This window comes from Callorhinus ursinus, unplaced genomic scaffold (genome assembly GCF_003265705.2).
Source record: "Callorhinus ursinus isolate GAN/ISIS: 27379988/994484 unplaced genomic scaffold, GSC_fseal_2.0 scaffold20, whole genome shotgun sequence".
Lineage (NCBI taxonomy): Eukaryota > Metazoa > Chordata > Mammalia > Carnivora > Otariidae > Callorhinus > Callorhinus ursinus.
The window spans coordinates 16,060,156-16,078,669 of record NW_027397082.1 but is presented as its reverse complement, the minus strand read 5'-3'; the positions used below and the strand labels follow the sequence as shown (position 1 = coordinate 16,078,669).

The window sequence follows — 18,514 nt, the reverse complement described above, 5'->3', positions numbered from 1 at the left end:
AGGAGGTAGGGAACGGGGGAGAGCTCTACTGTCTTCCCCCGCCCCTCCTCAAATCTTATTTATTTAAAAATATCTATGCAACATAGCAGTTGGCCATTTGAACCATTTCGAAGCGGCATTGATTATTGCTGCCATTGCTGAGCACCCGTCATTGCTGTGTGCTTCCCGGGCTCTCTCACCGCCCAGCCAGAAACTCCGTAAATACAGATCAGTGACTTCCTGTGGCTCTGCATTCTTTTTGTCCGTATCTGAGCAGATATGGGGGCTTCTCGTTCGTTCCTCGATTCTGCCTTCTCCTACCCCATCCCTTATCTCTCCCCCTCTTCTCCTTTCCTCCACCACAGGGGCCCATGTTGTTGGGGAAAGGATAAAACTTGTATGATTCAGGGCTGAGAGATGGGCAGTATTTCCATCCCCCCCCGCCGCCCCGTCATCTTCTATGTTCTTTATTTACGAAAATCATCCCAGTTCTTGCACCCAGAGATCTGTGCCTTGTTCCATCCTCAACTTGTTCTTGGCATAGGTGCGTTATGCCAAATCACTGACAGGCTGGCCACTATGTCCAGTGCAGTCTCATACTTGGGATGAAGCTTTTTTTTAATGGGAGACTTGTTTCTCTATAGCCGAGATTGGAAACAAACACACTCCATAGTTGGGTTGTTATCGCCTGTATTCGTTATCATCTTTGTCATTATAAGGAGTGAATGATGATGAGCAATGCATTGTGGTTTGGGCACTTTTATGTGCTTACAAATAACGTATATCATCCTGCAATAGTTCAGAACCCACTGTGAGCAAATTCCAAATTGTGCTTCTGCGCTGTGGCAGATGCTGAACAGAGAGCAATTCAGCTTTGATCTGGTCTTCTGGGAATTTGAAACCTAAGGTAAGGACATGTAAATAGAGGCAGATGGAAATGTTAAACAACACTGGCGTGCAAAGTGAAGACTTTGGGAGGTGATCTAACATTTACTGAAGACCTACTATGTGTCAGGTGTCTGTCTTGGGTGCTTTATATGTGCCGTCTCCTTTCCCTGTGCTGGCGAACGGCAAGTTGGGGTTACTATTGTATTGGTCCCTTACAGATGAGGAAACTGTGATGAAGAGAGGTTGCATAGATTGCCAGGGTCACACAGCTAATAAGCTACAGAGTAGGTAGTGAAATAGAACCTGCCTTTGGAGAATGATAGGCCACTGAGTCTGCTGTATTATTGACATGGAAATGAGGGGGTTGCAGAGTTTGGGTGTAGGGAAGGGCTGAGAGAACCAGAGCGAATGGCTGGGTAGAGAGGAGGGGAGGAACTTTTATTTCATTCTAGAATGATATAACTTTATGAAAATCACAGACAACATTTAGTGTATTCTCACTGTGCGCCAGATGTTGAGCTGTAAGCTCTGCATTCAGCATCTCACTTAATCCTCACCTTTCCGAGTGTCTACTATTATGAGCCTCCTGGTAAGGATGAGGAAATAAAGGCACAGAGGGGTTACGTTCCTGGCCCAGGTCACACAGCCGCTGAGTAATGGAGCCACAACTCCCGCATGGACCCAGCTGACTTGAGAGCTTCTTATGGGTGGGGCCAGAGAGCCTCGCCATAGTCTCCTGCACCTGCTTCCAGCAAGGAGGGCAAGGGCTCTGGACCATGAGGTTCAACCACGGATCCCAACAGGGCTGGGAAGCATTTCCAGCTCCTGAGCCTTTCCCTGATTAGACCATGCTCTTCTCTAAGCTGAACATTTGTTCTTAAATTCTGGTGTTTCTAGGTCAGGAGCAGGAGGAATAAAGACTCAGAGGTAAGAAGTGTGTGTGTGGGAACCCAGAGAGAGAGGGATGAGGTGAAGTTAGATTATGGAGCCATTGCATGCATGTCCCCTTGGCTATTTTGGCTTTATTTTTGTTGGCAATAGGCAACCCTTAGTAATTTTGAGCAAAGGCGAGATGCAATTAGCAAGGGCATCAATCCGTCTCATTCCACCACAAAACCCATCCACCCTCCTTGGTAGGAGGGAAAACAAGCCTGAGAGAGGCGTGGCAGGTTGCCTGGAAGCTCCCAGGAAATTGTTTCAGGCACAGCGAAACCAGAAGCCCAGGCTGCGGTCTCTCCTTCCGGGAGACGGGAGACGGGGGCTCCGGCAGCAGATGCTCCCCTTTTCTCCCCTTGGCCTCCTCCCTTCCCACCAGCCATGCCCGGCCCACTCCCTCCTCACCACCATGAGCTCTGCACAGTCGTGGCCCTCTCCATCATTAGAACAGCCAGTGGGGTTCTGCTGTAATTAACGGAAGCCAACAGGAGGAAGCAAAGCAGAGCAAGGGGAAAACAAAATAGAACAATCACCAACAAAACATCTTATTTCCCACCCAAACTCCCCACAACTAGCGTCTGTTGGCTTTCTTGGGAACCTGCTTGCTTTAAATACAGCAAGGGGAAACCCCACAGGATGCTGTGGGAAAGAAGGTTGTTAAGATACCTTCAGGCTGGCAGAGTGGGGATTTACTCCTTTTTTTTCTGCCCTCCCTACCCTGCAGGGCAAACCCGATCAAAAGTTAGTGTTGAAAGAGACCTCGAAGGTCGTTTAGAGCAACTTCTCTCCCAAGGAGGCCTTCCCTCCATCCCCTGCCCCTCCCAGGACAGCATCTCTGACACATTGTTAACCTGGCTCCCACTCTCCCCGGGTTCCCCAAATTTGCTGGACCAAAGCTCAGGTAGGGAGAGGAAGACACTTTAGCAAAAAACTGGCCACCCAAGCCTGTTGTCATTTACGGCCTGACTCCGGAAATACCTAATTAATTCATTTATCCAATTAGCCCCTTGCTCTCTGAAATGCTTTTTCTTGGTTGCTGAGCAACCAGGATAGACTTTGAGCCCATGCATGCTGCTGAATGAACCACTAGTTCCTTCTTCCCCCGGCACCCCCTGCCCCTCTTTTCTCCTTTTATTTTTCTGATGCACAGTAATGAAGACCATCTCCACCAATCTCCAGCCTTCTCACCTTCCCCAGGCCTCTGGATGTGTTTGCTGCCCGACTTAACACATTTCTGAAGGTAATTTTTATACCAGGCATTTGTCATGGACAAGGAGAATGACAGAATATGTAGGTACACAGAGATGCGTTCAAAATAATGTTATTAGCCTGGCTCAGGGAGGGCCTGGGCTGGTGCCTGGGGGCTGGTGGGGAGGGGGCCCTGGCCACGGTGAGGCTCAGAGGTGTTTGGGAAGAGGAGGGGCCGACTGCCTTTGGGGGACCGCACATAAACAAGGCTAGCTTGAGTAGGCAGCTGTTCACTTGGTTTTGCAGGCTGCCCTTCATGGGGTATTGTCATCCCTTCCCAGCTGGGAATGCACAGTGAGCAGTAACCAGGACCAGGGGGTGGGGGGCTTGGGGGGGCATTAACAGAGGCCGAAAGGGACAATCTCAACCTAGGAGGGCAGTGACGTGCCTTGAGGAATCATCCTTGAAGTAGAACGCGCCCCTGTTTCAGGGTGTGAAAATACCACGTACTGCTTCAGTGAGTTAGAATGTCAGAGCTGGACTTTGGGCCCAAACGTCCACCCTTCCCTGCTTCTTCTATAGGTGAGAACATCGTAGCTTCGGGAGGGTAAACCGTTTGCTCAGAGCCAGTGTCTGGGTCTCCTGAGTCCCAGGCCTTCTCAGTTGACCACACTGCTCGTCTTCCATCTTATTAAGGGACCCTTGTCCATAACATTAGTCACTGGAGTCACTGAAACTTACTTTTCAAAGTCAGTTTTTATTTTGGAAGAGCTGAAGATTTGCAGGGCACAAGGATCTTGGCGTCTGTCCCACCGTTCCCCCTGGCCTGTGTCTACTGCCGATGCGAGGGCATGTGATCCAGCCCAGGATTCAATATGAACAGGACCAGTCCTCGCCCTCAGAGAGCCCCCCCCACCATAGTGGAAGGACGGACAGGAGAGGGAGAAGGGACTCCTTCTTAGAAGGAAGTATTGAGAGAGGATCTGGGCCGTTTGACCTGGACCCAGATCTTATGGTTGAAGGGGCTGTGGCGGGGAGGTTAGGGGTGGGGCTCTTCTCCACCTAGAGGCTGCGTGGGCCAAGGTCAGGAGGTATGAGAGATTGTGACATGTGTGGGGACTGGAGAGTGGCTTAGGAATGGAGCCTCTGGGCCATTTGGCTTTTCTGGGATACACGGTAGATGGCTTGGTGCTGCCCAGAAATCCGGAAAACATCTCCTGCTCGCCGGAATAGTGAGAAAGCACAGTTATCTCATCTCTATGCATGGGTGGGGATAGAAAAGCATATGTCAGGTTTTCTGGATGGGAATGACTTCCCCTTGAAGTTAGTTCATAAATAATGATAAAGGCCATCAAAGTACACGTGCATTGCACACGTATTTAGCTACCGCTGTGGACTCAACTCGCCAGGAGTGGAGTGTTCAGGAAAAGCAGCAGCCTAGAGAAAGAAAGAACTATGCATTGTCTCAAGCACTGGCTCCCAGAGCCTCCAGCAGGACCAAGGGAAACTTTTATGGAGAAGGACCTGTTCCTTGGCACTCACAATTGTGGCAGTGACTCAGTCCGCACTTTCAAGAGCTAGTCAGCAAAGGAACCGGCTGTGGACGACGGTCACCTCGATCAGGTTCTTCCATTCAGCAAGTGCTTCTGTGCTTCCAAGCATTGCTCATCAAGGTCAAGGTCTCCTTCCTTCAGCCCTCCAACCACATTCCCCTGGTGTCAGGCACTCTTTCCCCCCCCCCCCCCCCCCGCAAGGCTGGTCTTGCTTTTAGAGAACCTAGAGATAGCAGACAGCATTATGGGATGCTCTTTCATATAAAATCTCCCCTGGGAATTTTCTTAACAAGGTGGTTTGAATTCCTCTAGGAATTAAGCTGGGGGTGGCTGCTATTTTTCTGGGAAGACTTGTTATCATAAAAGGCATGCTGGGCTCAAAATCACATTGGTTTGTCTTTGGAGCAATCGGACGCACATGGCAATCTAAGGCTTTGGTAGGAAAGAGTCTGTGGCTTTTTACTCAATAAATATTTGATTCATTGGGGCTTTGCTGATTGAAGCCACTGTCTGCTTGGATCTTCCTAGACCAGAAGGTGGAGTCTCCGGTAGTCACTGCCTCTTGTTCGTTCCTTTGATTTTCTTTGGTGAAAAATGACTCTTGTCTTGGTGAGATCTGTGAAATCCGTTCTTTTCCAGATGGGGCTGCTAGTGTGTGGAAGGGATTGGAACTTTCTCTCCCTCTGGTCACCCCTCGCCATCCCTTGGGTGATTCGGTTGCCCATTTTCTGGGACGTGTCCACGGGGTTTGTCTCCCGTCCCCCCCTTATATAAGGAGGCAGGGTGCATCTGGTGCCAGATTTCATTCAACCCTGTAACAATCACCCCTTTATGACATCACTGCTCGTCACCATGGAAACATCCCCCGAGTCACAGAGCCTGGATTGTGGCATCATGGCATCGGGCAGGAGGAGGGGGAGAGGAGAGGATTCAGACTGCCCAGTGGGATGGAATTCCGATAAAATACCATGCATTGGCAGGAATGTAGGACTTTCCTGTCTGGAGTCTTGAATGGAGGGTCTGACCAGGGCTTGCCAGAGTAAACCTCTCTAATAGAAGGAGGAGGAGCTGTTAGGGAATGCGGCCCCTGGACTCTTTGTTCTTGCTCAGTATTAGGGAAAATTAAATAATTTTAATGAGAGCTATCCTAGATTTTATATGTATTTCCCATTTGATCCTCATAAAATGTTCGTGAACTCTTGGACCAGAGAGACTAAATAACCTGTCTAAGGTCACACAGCTGGAAAAGGCGGAGCCAAGAGTTGGAGGTAGAAGCTCTAGTCTGTGCTCTCACATGGCTTGCAACTTTATGCGTGTGTGCATGTAGACAATTATTAAGTAAATAAACTATAGTTAAAACTGTGTGGTAGATGTGGAGAGAATAGACATGGTGCTTGAGTGAGGAGGTATTGGAGAGTGAGTGGGAATTAACTCTTGAATATTGTTAAACTTGGAACGTGGCTCTGCGTCTAGTAGGTGTGCGCTTAAACACACAGGGCACTGTGCTCACAGAGGCTCTGACCTGCCTGAGCTCGTCTCCTGGGCCCTGTGGCTACTACCCTCTTCCTCTGCCTGTACCCTGCTTCTCCATTTGTCTGCTCGCTTTTCCTGAAGTATGCCTGCCAGCCCTCCTCCCTTGATCCTGTGTTCCCCACCAATTCCCCCACCTTCTCTTTCTCTAGACCGTAAACTCCTCGAGAGAGAAGATATCCTCATCTGGTATAAAAGATCCTTGGTTTGCCCAAGAATCAGGCTAGGAGGTCTGTTGCAAAAATGAATGAGCAGTGGCTTTTTTTATAGGAAAAAAATATATGGCTAGGTTTTACATGGTTAAAAAAATTCTTAGAGACTTATCAAATTTTGGCTACTTAATGAATGGATAAGTAACAAATGAGCATTAAAATGAGCATTACAAGGTTCCTCCCCCAGTGAAATGGCCAGTCATGTTTAGTTCAAGATTTATTTATTTGAGAGAGAGAGAGAGAGCATGCAAGAGCAGAGGGAGAGGGAGAGAGAGACTCCTCAAGCCGACTACCACTGAACGTGGAGCCCAATTAAGGGCTCGATCCCGGGACTCTGAGATCATCACGTGAGCCGAAACCAAGAGCCCAACCAACTGAGCCAGCCAGGCAACCCCCCCCATCCTGTTTAGTTCAGTAGCTTCTCCCCCCCACCCCAATCCTGTTTAGTTCAGTAGCTTGTTTGTTGTTGTTTGCATGGTTCAGGCTGATTGTGATTTCCTATTGTATTCTTGTGGTCCAGCAACATTTTCTGTTAGTAAAATTGGTCCTAGTCTATAAGATGGTGGGAGGTAACGTAATGCTCTCCAGGTTTCTGTGAGCTGTAGGTGCTTTGCCACGGGCCACCTCTGGGCACTCCCATCCTCGTGCCCCACTTGGGCGGTAGATGGGTCTAAGGAAGCCCATTGCTCTCCATTTGTACCACCTTGCTGAGCTTTTAGGAGTATTTGCTGCTTGAGTTCAAGTTCTCATCGTTGCTTTCCTAGGACTTAGGGTCGATCGGTCTCTGTTTGGTTTCCAAAGTCCAGGCTACCTATCTTAGCTGAGCATCTTACTGATTGGAGCTCTGCTCTTATACTTTACTGTGACAGGCGTGTGTGTGTATGTGCACGCATGCGTGCATGCACGCATAAACAGTTTTTAATTAGTAAACTACATTAAATGCATTTATAATCTAGGTTTGTTCTTTTTGGACCTAGAATATCTCAGTCTGACTGATAAGGGGTCCCTTTACTGATTCTATCAGAACCATTTATGACTGGCACGTAACAGAATGAGTAAGTGGCTTATTTTTTTAAGTGATGCATGAGGATTCATATAATGAATTAGTTAAAACCCCAGGCTTGGGAGTGAGATAGACATGGTTTTGGATACTGGTTGGACCTCTTACTTGCAAAGTGATCTTGGGCAATTAGATTCTCTAGGTGTAAATGTCTTCATTTACAAAATGGGCATGAATCTTAGTACCTCATGGAATTGATGTTCAGATTCTGTGAGATACACCTGTAAAGTCTTACCACATGCCTGTCTTGTCAAAGTTAACTATAATTAAGTGGGTTAAGTGTACTATTTGTATTTTCTCCAATAATTTGTTAACACTTTTGAACTCTGTGTAAAACTTTGACTATAACTTAGATCACATCCAGATTTTTTAAATTTTGAATTAGAAGGATCAGAATAATTGGCATTTTTTTTTTTCATCATTAACAGGCTCCATAGGTGGAAGGAGCCCAGAAAGTGTAACTTCTGGTATGGAACTGATTTCTGAGAACTGTGTCATATATTGGAGATGCTTTCCCAAGTGTGACCCTGACCTTAGGGCTGTAAGAGCAAATTAAACAGGTGTAGTCCTCTGCCTCCAAGAGCAAAAGGTTCTCTTCACATGGTGCTGCCAGAGGGGAAGTTCAGCTGGATGTGTATGTGGATTGACATGCACACACTGACCAGGTGAGAGAGGTTACGCTGACCTTCAGGAATTGAATTCATCTTTCCACAGCCTTAGATATAAAAGTGGAGAAGGTAGGGGCTACTAGATCCTTCCCCCACCATGTGTTTATTGATGTGTAATATACATGCACTGAGTGCACAGATTTTAACCATACATCTCAATTTTTTTTTACATATGGTTACACTGATGTTACCCTACCAGGTAAATGAGATCGAGCTATAGAACTTTACATTTATAGCACCCCAGAAAGCTCCTTCATTACCCCTTCACATCGATAGCCTTTCTCCCTAGAAGTAATCAATATTTTGATTTCTATCAAATTTTGCCTGCTCTTGAAATTCACATAAATGGAATAATATAGTGTTGTAGGCAGCTTCTGAGATGGCTTCCAGCAATCTCTGCTTCCTGATATTCATGCCCTTGTGTAATATCCTCCCCTTGGGTGTGGTCTGGCCCCTGTAACCTGCTTCTGATGAATGAGGTATGGCAAACGTGATCGCATATCACTTCTAAGATGAGGTTACAAAAGACTCTGACGTGAATGCTGCTTGCATTCTCTCTGGTCCTTCTCTGGCTCTTGCTCTGATGAAGCCGGCTGCCACACTGGGAGCTGCCTTCTGGGTAACAGCTGGTGAACGGAGGCCCTTGGCCCAACAGCCCTATGGCTGATCCTGGAAGCAAATCTTCCCCTGGCTAAGCCTTGAGATCACCAGAGTCTGGCTGACACCTTGATCAGAGCCTTGTGAGCAGCCCTGCGCTGGAGGACCTCCACTAAGGTACACCGGGATTCCTGACCCACAGAAATGGTTGAGACAATAAATGTTTCTTGTTTTAAGCCACTAAGTGTTGGTGTAATTCATTAGTAATAGATAACTAATATGTAGAGTATGTTCTGTTTCGTGTCTGGCCTTTTCCACTGAACTTTGTGTCTGTGAGGTCTATCCTTATTGATGTAGATAGCTTTAATTTGTTCTCTTCTATTTCCGTAAAGTATTACAGCGTAGGGATACCCCAGTTTTTTATCCATTCCGTAATTGATGGACATCTGGATTGTTTCAGTTTTTGGGCTATATGAAAACTTTTTTACATTTGTGTGTGTGTAAGTAAGTATGTATGCTCTACTTTCTCTTGGTATATATCCAAGGGTAGAATAACTGGATCATAGAATAGACTTCAGTAAATACTACCAATTTTTCAAAATGGTTACACTGATTATACTCCCTCTCGCAATGTATGATATTTCCAACTTTGCCACTTCCTTGCTAAGGTCTGATATTTGTAATTATTTTAGCAATTCTGGTGGATGTGTAGTGGTATAGCCCATGTGGTTTTTAATTTGATGACTATGGATGTTGACCATTTTTCATATGCTTAATGGTCATTTGGATATCTTCTTTATTGAAACACCTGTTCAAATATTTTGCCCATTTTATATTAAATTGTCTACTTTTTAAAAATGGATTTGTAGGAGTTCTTTATATGCTGGATTTAAGCTCTTTGTCTGATATGTTTATTATAGATACCTTCTTCTGGTCAGCGGCTTGCTTTATTATTCTATTAATGATATATTTTTATAAAGGAATGCTCTTAATTGAAATGAAGTTAAATTTGTTAGTTTTTTCTTTTAAGGGTATAAAATCTTTGCTTGTTCCTGTGTCAGGAAGATATTTTCCTTTGTTTTCTTCCAGACGTGCTTTGTTTTAATATTTATATTTAGGCCAGTGATCCACCTGTAATTTCTTTTCTTATGTGCTGAGTATCTGATACGAAAAGCGGGTCAAATTTATTTCCTTTTTTCATATGTAACTCCAAATGACCCAGTGTCATTCATTGAAAGGGTATCTTTGTGGCAAATTAGGGGTTTTTACTTGTGTATGTCAGCTTTTGAGTTCTCTGTTTGGTTCCATTGCCCACCCCCTTTTTTTCTTTTTTGCTATTGTAACACCAATGTTACCTGTCTTAATACTATAGTTTTATAATCCATTTTATTATTCGGTAACTTAAGCTCATCAACTTTTTGTGTTTCCTTCATGACTGCCTTGGCTCTTGGCCCTTTACAGTATCTATGTAAAATCCACATTTGCTTTAGAGTCAACTTGCCAATTCCTACAAAAAACGCCTGCCAGGATTTTTTGGCTAGGATTACATTATATCAATTGGTCAATTTGGGGAAAATTGACACTATTTGGGTTTTCTTAATTTCTTTCAGCAGTGTTCCACGGATTTTAGTGGCAAGGTCTAAGAAATCTTTCAGTAGGTTTATTCCTAGGAATTACATGTTTTTTGATGCTATTTTAAGTGGAATTAAAAACATTCAATTTTTGAACTGTTTGTTACTAGTATTATATTAGGTTCTTTTAAATTTTCTTTGCATACCATCATGTCACCTGTGAATAATGAAAGGGTCTTTTCTTTGTACCTTTTATTTCACTTTCTTGCCTTGTTACACAGCTTATAACCTCCCTACAGTGTGGACTGGAAGCAGTGATGGCAGACATCTTTCTCTTGTTCCTGAGTTCCATGGAACACATTTAATATTTCACAGTGAATCCTCATGTTTGCTGTAGGTGGTTATAGATACCTTTATCAGGTTAGGAATAAAAGTCTCTTTTTCAAGCTTAACATTTGATGATTATCTCTGAGTATTACAAGAAATGTAAAAGCTGATCTATAGGAGGGAGTAATAATGATGATAACATGAGTAAGAATCAGAGAGGCAAGCGAGGGAAGAAGGAGTTGACGTATGCTGACAAGAAGAGTAAAAGAAGAATTTTCTAGATGCCTCCTATGTTTCAGGCACCGTGAGAGCTGAGGTGAGTTGTGATCGATAGGTCCCCTGGCCAGGGAGGACTGGAGGTTGGGTGAGAACCCAGGTCTTCTGGGAACCAGGGCTTATTCTTTCTGCTGCACCCAGAGCGAGAGTAAACCAAAGGAAGACCTGTAAAATGAGAGAGCAGCTATTGTAAAGTCCTCCTATGCGTTTAGGACATTGGTCTTCCCTGCACCTCTCCATCTCTGTTTCTTTCTCAGTCTGTGTCTCTATCCCAGTCATGATCTTAATCATGGACTACAGCTCAATCTTATGCTCTCTACAGTGAGGAATGGTGGTATGTGTCTTCTTTCCCCTTCCCTCCAGATCGTACGAGGTGCCTCTGCTCTGGGCTACCTCTTATTTTAATTCAGCTTTTACATAATGCTAGTTGACCCATCACTCAGATCACAATGGCTGGGGAATGAGATTAATGCACATGGTTGGTGCCTCCTTGGTGTCTCGGTGTCCATGCCCTGCAGGTATGGCCATCCAGCATTCTTTGGTACACGTGGAATAAGAGGAATGAGCAAGCTTCAGCCTGGAGTGAAGGCTGCACCCACCATTCCACACCCCAGACAAGCCCAACCTTTTGTGATGACAAGCCAAGCTTATCTGAGGTGGCTAAGGCCTCTGTCTTGGACCTGCCCTAGCTGTGTTTGCAAGCCAGGCTGCTGCTGTGCTTCCCGAGCTTTCCATAGCTGGCCCAGTTCTCCTGTCGGTTTTGCTTTCTCTTTTGCAAAGTCTATCCTGAGGCTATTGTTTGGTTTTCTAGTCCTGACTAAATTATGATGGTTCCATTTAAGGTGAAAACAATATAAAACAACCACAAAAAAGCACCAAAGAAGAAACAGAATAAAGAAGTGTTTTTTACTCTTTGAAAGATGAATGCAAATGTGTTTTTGCAGTGTTTTAATATATTCGAGATGCTCCCCTAACATTAGCCAATCTATCATAGCCTGCCTGGGAACCTGATGCATTTATTACATTGCAGAAAAGTCTGTTGAGGAAGAGGCTGAGGGTTGGGGTGAGAAGGTGACTGCCTGAAGGCTCCTGAGTCATCATTTTCATTACTGAAACATTAAATACCTGATGGTCCCTAGGACTGGCCATTGGAGCAGAGGTTCCGGGGGCAAAGTATGTTGGGAATGATGCCTTTAGCTGACATTATCCTGTTGTTCTGTGAAGGCAGTAATCTTTATCCCATCCCAGGACTACAGCCAATATCCTCTGACTACGGCCTTCTGGAGAAAGTGTGGATGAGTCAGTGTTATCCGTTTCCCATTCCTGGAGACAAAGCATTCAGCATGTGTATGTTTGTGTGCGTGTGCATGCATACATGTGCAAACTTAGTGAAGAGAACCACTGAAATTGTTTCCAACTCTGAGATTTTTCTAACTTTTTCTCTTAAGTGCAGCATTTTAAAGTAGGAGGGATGGTGCATGACCAGGCATTTGTTTAAAGCAGGAGACACTCTTACTTCCTAGGAACATTCCAGGAGTGATATAATTGATGTCAGTTGTAGGCAAATGTGCATGGTCTTAGAACAGAAAAATGTGAGGATGTCAAAATTAAATTTCTTACCTGGGCATTGATAGGCCCCTGGAGTGTACTTTAAGAACAAAATGTTGAGTGGGCCTCAACATTTCATGCCTTCCTACGTTCTGCCCTCAGGGTGGTGAGTTCAGGATGGTGATGTATGACAATGGCAGGAGGCTTTAGGAGTAGTGAACCCTATTGAAGTGAGGAGACTCTGTCATGTGAGGTTGACTGGTTGGGTGGACTAGACCTACTCCGCACCAGGGACTTTGAGAGGCAGAGTCCAGACCTACAGAGGCTGCTGTTGAATGAGTTCATACATGTAAAACTCTTGGCTGTATCTGGCACAGAGTAAGCCCTCCGTCAATATTAGTGAACATGAGTGTTATTGTTAAAAAGGAGGTGGTGCTTAACAGCCATCTGGACCTGGTAAAAGACAGCGAGAGTCAGGGCTTGGGGGCAAGACCGCCATTTAGGATGAAAGAGAGTATTCAGCGCTGGCGAGTGAGGGAGACTTAGTGTTCTACCTGCTTCTGATCCCTCTGCTGGGTTTAGCTCGAGTGGGGTCATGTGCGCTCTGGAATGTGTCCCCCACAGTTAGCCTTCTGAAGGCAGGGGCCATGTCCACTGCAGCAGTCTCTGGCCTGGAGCATGTGCTCAAAATATGTTGTTGGAAAAATGGATGATGTGCTGACAATGATTCAACAGTGAGCTGTGGTAGCCCCCAAAGTGTACATACTCTGAAATAGGAGCATCTTGTCCACAGTGAGGTCCTGCTCTGCTCTCCCCACCTGGGGCACGTCTGCAGTGTTATCCTCAGGTCTGGAGGCTCAAGACAGAGCATCACGCCCCGAGAGACCAGGACAGGGAAGGATGCTGGAACCTTACTGTAAAACAAACTATTACAAAGGCTCATTTAGCCTGGAGAAGAGAAGACCTGGGGGTCCAGAGCTCTTAATATTTGCAGGGCTTCTGGGCGGAAGAAGGAGAAGTATTGTTCTTTATAGCCTTATGGATAAAAGTTAGACAGGAAATGAGAAATTGCAAAGAAGCTGTTTTTGTTGCTCTGTAAGGAGGAACTTGGCCTTGAGGAGAAGTGGTTAGCAGAGTCTCAGGGGAGCCCTGCAGGTAGCTGTCCTGGGGTGTATGGAGGACTTTGGAATCTACCTTCAAATTTCCTTCCAATGTAGAAATTAAGTGGGATGAGAACTGGCTTCTTTTACTTGTGGAGAAGTGAAAGCTGTTGGGCTGGCTCATTTGAGCCAATCAGGGTTTGTGAGAACCTCGTCCATCTTGAAGGAGAAATGAGGGGACCCACCATTTACTGAGCGCTTCCTATGTAGCAGGAGCATTGCCAGGTGCTTTCCTTCCATGACTCGCTTGTCTGGGAACACCGGTGAGCGGTAGAGAAGGAAGCACTCAGGTAGAGTAAGTTGGCCAAGGCTCACATTTTCCTTTCCTAATCATTTCCTGAAGCCCTGTGCTGTTAACGTGATCCTTTTTTTGTGCTAAGCCCACCTTATTCTCATCTAAATACATGATTTGCAGGTAGAACAGACCTGCTTCTGACCCTTCTGGAACTTTCTTCGGGGGTTTGGATGGCCCTCTAAGCACGCATTTTTGCCTTGTCAGCCGAGACTTTCTTTTTCCTGCAGAGTCCTTGCCCAAGGCTCTTGATCATGGTGTTCCATTTCTCCCCCTTCCCCTCGGTGGAGAGTTCCAGAAAGCCTTATGTTGACCTTCTTTTAATTGCTAATAATTATTCAATTTTATATAGCCCAGAGTGATAAATCCTCATGAATAGAAGAGTGCATCAGGATCCAACACTTTAAGCTATTGTGTTTTTTTAATTAAACTGAAACATGGAATTAAATGCAATAAAAGGAAAACAAGAGAGAGCATATGTATGTATCTATTTCAGTCCTGCTGTGGGACTGTGTGGGCGGCAGATAGGAAGCTTTGACCTGGGTGTTGTGATGTTCTGTCTTAAAGTTCCTAAAGGAGACACCTAAAATATCTGGATATGGCCAGGTCCATTCATTCATTCACACATTGTTTCATTAATTCACTCAGCACATATTTACTGCCATGAGCCCTCATCGTGGCTCTCAGTGGGATGCAAACAGGCTAGAACAGGGACCTCAAGGAGCTCATGGTCTGGCCCTGGAAGGGAGAGGCCCACAGACCAGCCACGCTGGAGCTGCTTAGTAAGTGTACGGGGAAAGCATGAACTAGAGCATTCCCAGAGGGGCAGAGAGTGGCTGCCTGGGGTGGTCGATGAAGTAGCATAGAGGTGGTTGATCCCCATCAGGACTTATTAGTTGGTCCTGCGTTCAATGCTTCTCTCCTCAGCCCCCTGAGTCTCATCTCTGGCCGTGTCCCAGAAGAGGGTGGGCCATCTACCTTTCTCTAGAGAGGCTATGTAGGGTGTGGACTTGGAAATGGGACTGCGTGGGTTCACATTGTAGCTCTGGCACTTCCAGTGGGTGAATATGACTCTGGGTGGGTCATTTAACCTCCCTGAGCTCAGTTTTCTTGTCTGTAATATGGGAATTATCAAAGAACCTACCTTACAGGGTTGTTGTAAGGGTTATGCTGTCGGGCTTTGAGGTTCTCTAGAGGCCCCTTGTGAGGTCTGGCTCCTTGAGGAGGCAGGAAAACCACAGGTGAGCCATTGTTGAGAGTTCCGAAGTGCTCCTGAGAGCCCACCTTGGGAGCCGGTACCAGGAAGGCAAAGGCAGGGTCTTCACGAACACCTTCCAGAATGTTCCCTCAGAGATACAGCGGGGGCCCCAGTGGGCACCTTGGGGATCAGGGAGCAGGGGGGACAGTGCAAGGGGAAAGTAGCACGCCTTCCCGTGGAACCTTCTCTCTCTGGGGAGGAAGATGTGCTCACGCGTGGGAGTAACACATGCTGTCCTCCGTAGGTCGTGTTTTCCTGCTTTAAAATGGGAAATGTGAGTTATTTATTTGCAGCACACACATGGAGAGATGCTCATGAACCAGCGGGGGATTTTCTCCAAGTAAACAAACCCACTTTCTGGAGAGGCGGTTTCTTTTTACAGCCGGAGAGATAAAGGAGCCAGGGAAAGCTCACCATTGCCAGGGAGTTTCCAGCACCTTGGCATCCCTTCCCTTGGCCCCGGGAGGCCCATCTCTGCCATCCTCCCCAACCCCTGACTGCATTGTCAGCCGTCCCGCTGGATACCACCCAGCTTGTCTTTTTGCGTCAATTCATCCTGTGGCTGTTTTAGGTTAGATGGGGTTGCCAGGTCAAAGAGGTCGTGGGCATGAGGAAAAGGCCCTGGGGTTTCTGTCTGATGGGATGACCTGTTAGGGTTGATTTTGTTTCAGAGCCTTGGTTTAAATGCTAGCTCTGTGTGGTTTTTAACAAATCACCAGCCCTCTCTGAGCCTAATTTCTTCATCCATCACAATGGGATTGATCAGAATCAAAGCCGGAGCCGTTACTATAACCTTCCAGGCTGTATGATTGGCCCTCGTCAGTACCCTCACTTTACCGTTTGCTTGTTCCCTTGGTTCACTCAGTCCAGCTGCACTGGCCTCTCTGTTCCCCAAGAGACCCTCAGTGCTCCTGCCCCGGGACCTTTGCACTGACTCTTCTCTCTCCGGAATGCTCTGTCCCTAGCTCGCTGCATAGTTCTCTCATCTCCTTCTGGTTTTTACTGAAAACTACTTTCTCAGTGAGGCCTGCCCTTCCCCCCAATTTAAAATTGTGTATCTCCTCACATTCACCTTCTTTCCTTGCTTTAGTTTTCCTCAGTAACCATCTTGCATATTACACATTTTTCTAATGTATCTTACTTATTGTCTGTCCCTCCCTTGGGAATGCGAAGCTCCATGAAGACGGAGAATTTGTCTCTTTTGTTTCCAGCTCCCATGTGGTATCGCCAGCAGGGGTGGGGGTGAGGGGTGGGTAATGACAGAGATGGGGAAACTGAGCAAAGCAAGGTGGTAGAAACACTTTGTGATTGTAAGCTTTCTGGCTTTTCTTTATCTCCTGAGCTGTGAAAAGAAAAGGCCTCTCCAGAAAGCAGTTTGTTTGCTTGGAAAACAAAATCTTCATGCTGATTCAATTCTGATTCTATTCAGTGCCTAATAGATATTTGCTGAATGAGTGAATATGAGGCCAAGCCTGGGGCCATGTGGCCTGGATCCCTCCATTTACTAGCTCTGTGAGCTTGGACCAGTTCCTTATCCTCGCTGACTTTGGTTTCCTTTCTTGTACAAAAGGGCATAATGAGGTAACTACTTTGTGGGGTTGTTGGGAGCAGTCCATGCAAGTCTGAAGAATGCCTGCATCTTGTCTATGCTTAGCAGGTCAGCTGTTATTTTTCAAAGTATTTTCAGCTCTCCCATTCCAGTTCTAGGTGGAGGGATGCTTTCTCTTGGGTTAAGGATCTTGGTTCAGGCCTCAGGAACGGACTCCTGTAGGCACTGATATGGTGAGTGCATCCTGCCTCTCACACCGCCCGAGGAAAGAGGGGGTGCTGCTGGGTAGGTTGCAGATTGGGCGAAACTTCATCCAATGCTTTTATGTTGCTGAAGTCTTTGGAGAATAGACACCCAGACAGAAGAGAACTCTAAAGTGACGCCCAGTTAGGAAACTCGGATGCCCTGAGTTTAGTACCTGGAGGGAGGTTGGGATGGAGGGACCTGGTTCTGGGCCCTGGAGCAAAGCTGGGAGCTTCTCTTGAGGGCAGATGCGGGCAGCCTCTGGTCTTCTCCTTTCTGCTCCAGGCTCTTGCTCAGTCTTCCGTGGGATTTTCCCTATTCAGATCCTCCCCAGCATCACCGCCAGTCTGGGGATCACTGGCTTTTAGCCAGTGTTCTAGGGACTGTGCTTACCCATGACATCTAAGTGTGCTTTGGCTCAGGTCCTTACAGAGCTCAGAGGGGAAGACCCTGAATGTCCCAGGGGTAGGGATAGTGACTCTCGCCCTGTCAACTGCATTCCTCACAATGGACCATTTAAATCAAGGTGACCTTAGAGCTGGGTCTTGATGGGTCCAGAAAACTGGGGAAGACTTGGATAGAGAAAGCCTTTTTTTGTTTGGGCACGGTGATCAAACAGGGAGCTTGGGCATGGGCTTGTGTTTGCCCCTTGGTCTTAGAGAAGTACTTCTCAGAGCCAGAATGCCCGAGAGTCTCAGAGCCCTTGATTCAGAAATAGCAGATGCTTGGAGGGGAGCCCCAACTGTTTGACCCTTGCTGGTCTTCTCACTTGCTTGTTTATGGAGAGGTGGAAGAGAAGGGGCCAACCAAGACCTACCTGGTGTGTCAGGGAAACTTCCAGGATGATTTTACTATCAGCATGAAGCCCCGAGGTAGGGATGACTGAAAATGGGAGAGAAAAGTCTTTTTACTCATTTACCTTGGTGCTATTGTGATGGCTCATTGTACTGGTGCTGTGGGTGAGTTCTGGTGCCAGCTCGTGTGTAGCACCTGACTCTTACCCCAGCCAGCCAGCAACCTGGAGAGGAATGGCGAAGCCAGTTATATAGACCTGGTAATTCTGGGGTAGATCAGCACCAGAAGTGTCTGGCTCAGCATCACCAGTGGCCAGCAAGACCTGGAATGGGCCTGTCTTAGCTTGGGCAGTCTGAACGGATCCCATAGACTGGCCCTTACATGCAGACGTGGTCTGCAGTGTGGCAGCGTGCCACGGTGCTCCCTCACCAGACTTTGTGCTGGCCAGCCACGCTCCACACTGACTACCTGTGGGACCTCTGGACAGTTTTGACTCACTTGGCAGCTCATCCGTAAAATGGGGATGATGGGAATACCTATCTCATGCGGGTTTTGTGGGGATTAAATGAGCCATCACATGGACGCGCACGGTACCAGGCATTTCTTTAGAAAGTGCTCAGGAAACGTTGGTGTGGATTATGAGTTCGAGAGATGGACAGGGTACGTAATAGCCATGCGGTGAGGGTGGCTCTGAAGGAAGACTGAACTGGGCATTGCCGAAACGTGGGGGAGGCCCAGACGGTCTCTGCGAGGCGGAGAAAAGGCGCACGCATCATGTCCAAGCACGGGCTCACTGCTCATCGTTGGCGTCACCTCTTACACCAACCCTGCTGCTTCCCAGCCCCAGGGGAATCCGCTTAGTGGGCAGAGGCTGCTGGGCCAGC

The 18,514-nt window shown here is 46.7% G+C and overlaps 1 protein-coding gene and 2 long non-coding RNA genes across 5 annotated transcripts in view; 2 read left to right on the top strand and 1 right to left on the bottom strand.

The window, feature by feature from the left end:
• Positions 1-18,514, top strand: part of SORCS3 (sortilin related VPS10 domain containing receptor 3) — a 615,618-nt gene that overhangs the window by 19,539 nt on the left and 577,565 nt on the right. The window lies entirely within an intron of this gene.
• Positions 5,479-8,775, top strand: LOC141374688 (uncharacterized). Its single transcript, XR_012381773.1, has 3 exons — positions 5,479-5,812; positions 7,775-8,011; positions 8,604-8,775. It is a non-coding gene; the product is annotated as an uncharacterized lncRNA (long non-coding RNA).
• LOC141374687 (uncharacterized) lies at positions 10,444-17,261 on the bottom strand. Of its 2 annotated transcripts, none has more exons than XR_012381770.1 (3): positions 17,011-17,261; positions 14,930-15,301; positions 10,444-10,950 (listed from the first exon to the last, which is right to left on the bottom strand). It is a non-coding gene; the product is annotated as an uncharacterized lncRNA (long non-coding RNA). The 2 variants fall into 2 exon arrangements; XR_012381771.1 differs by lacking the exon at positions 10,444-10,950 and adding an exon at positions 13,109-13,259.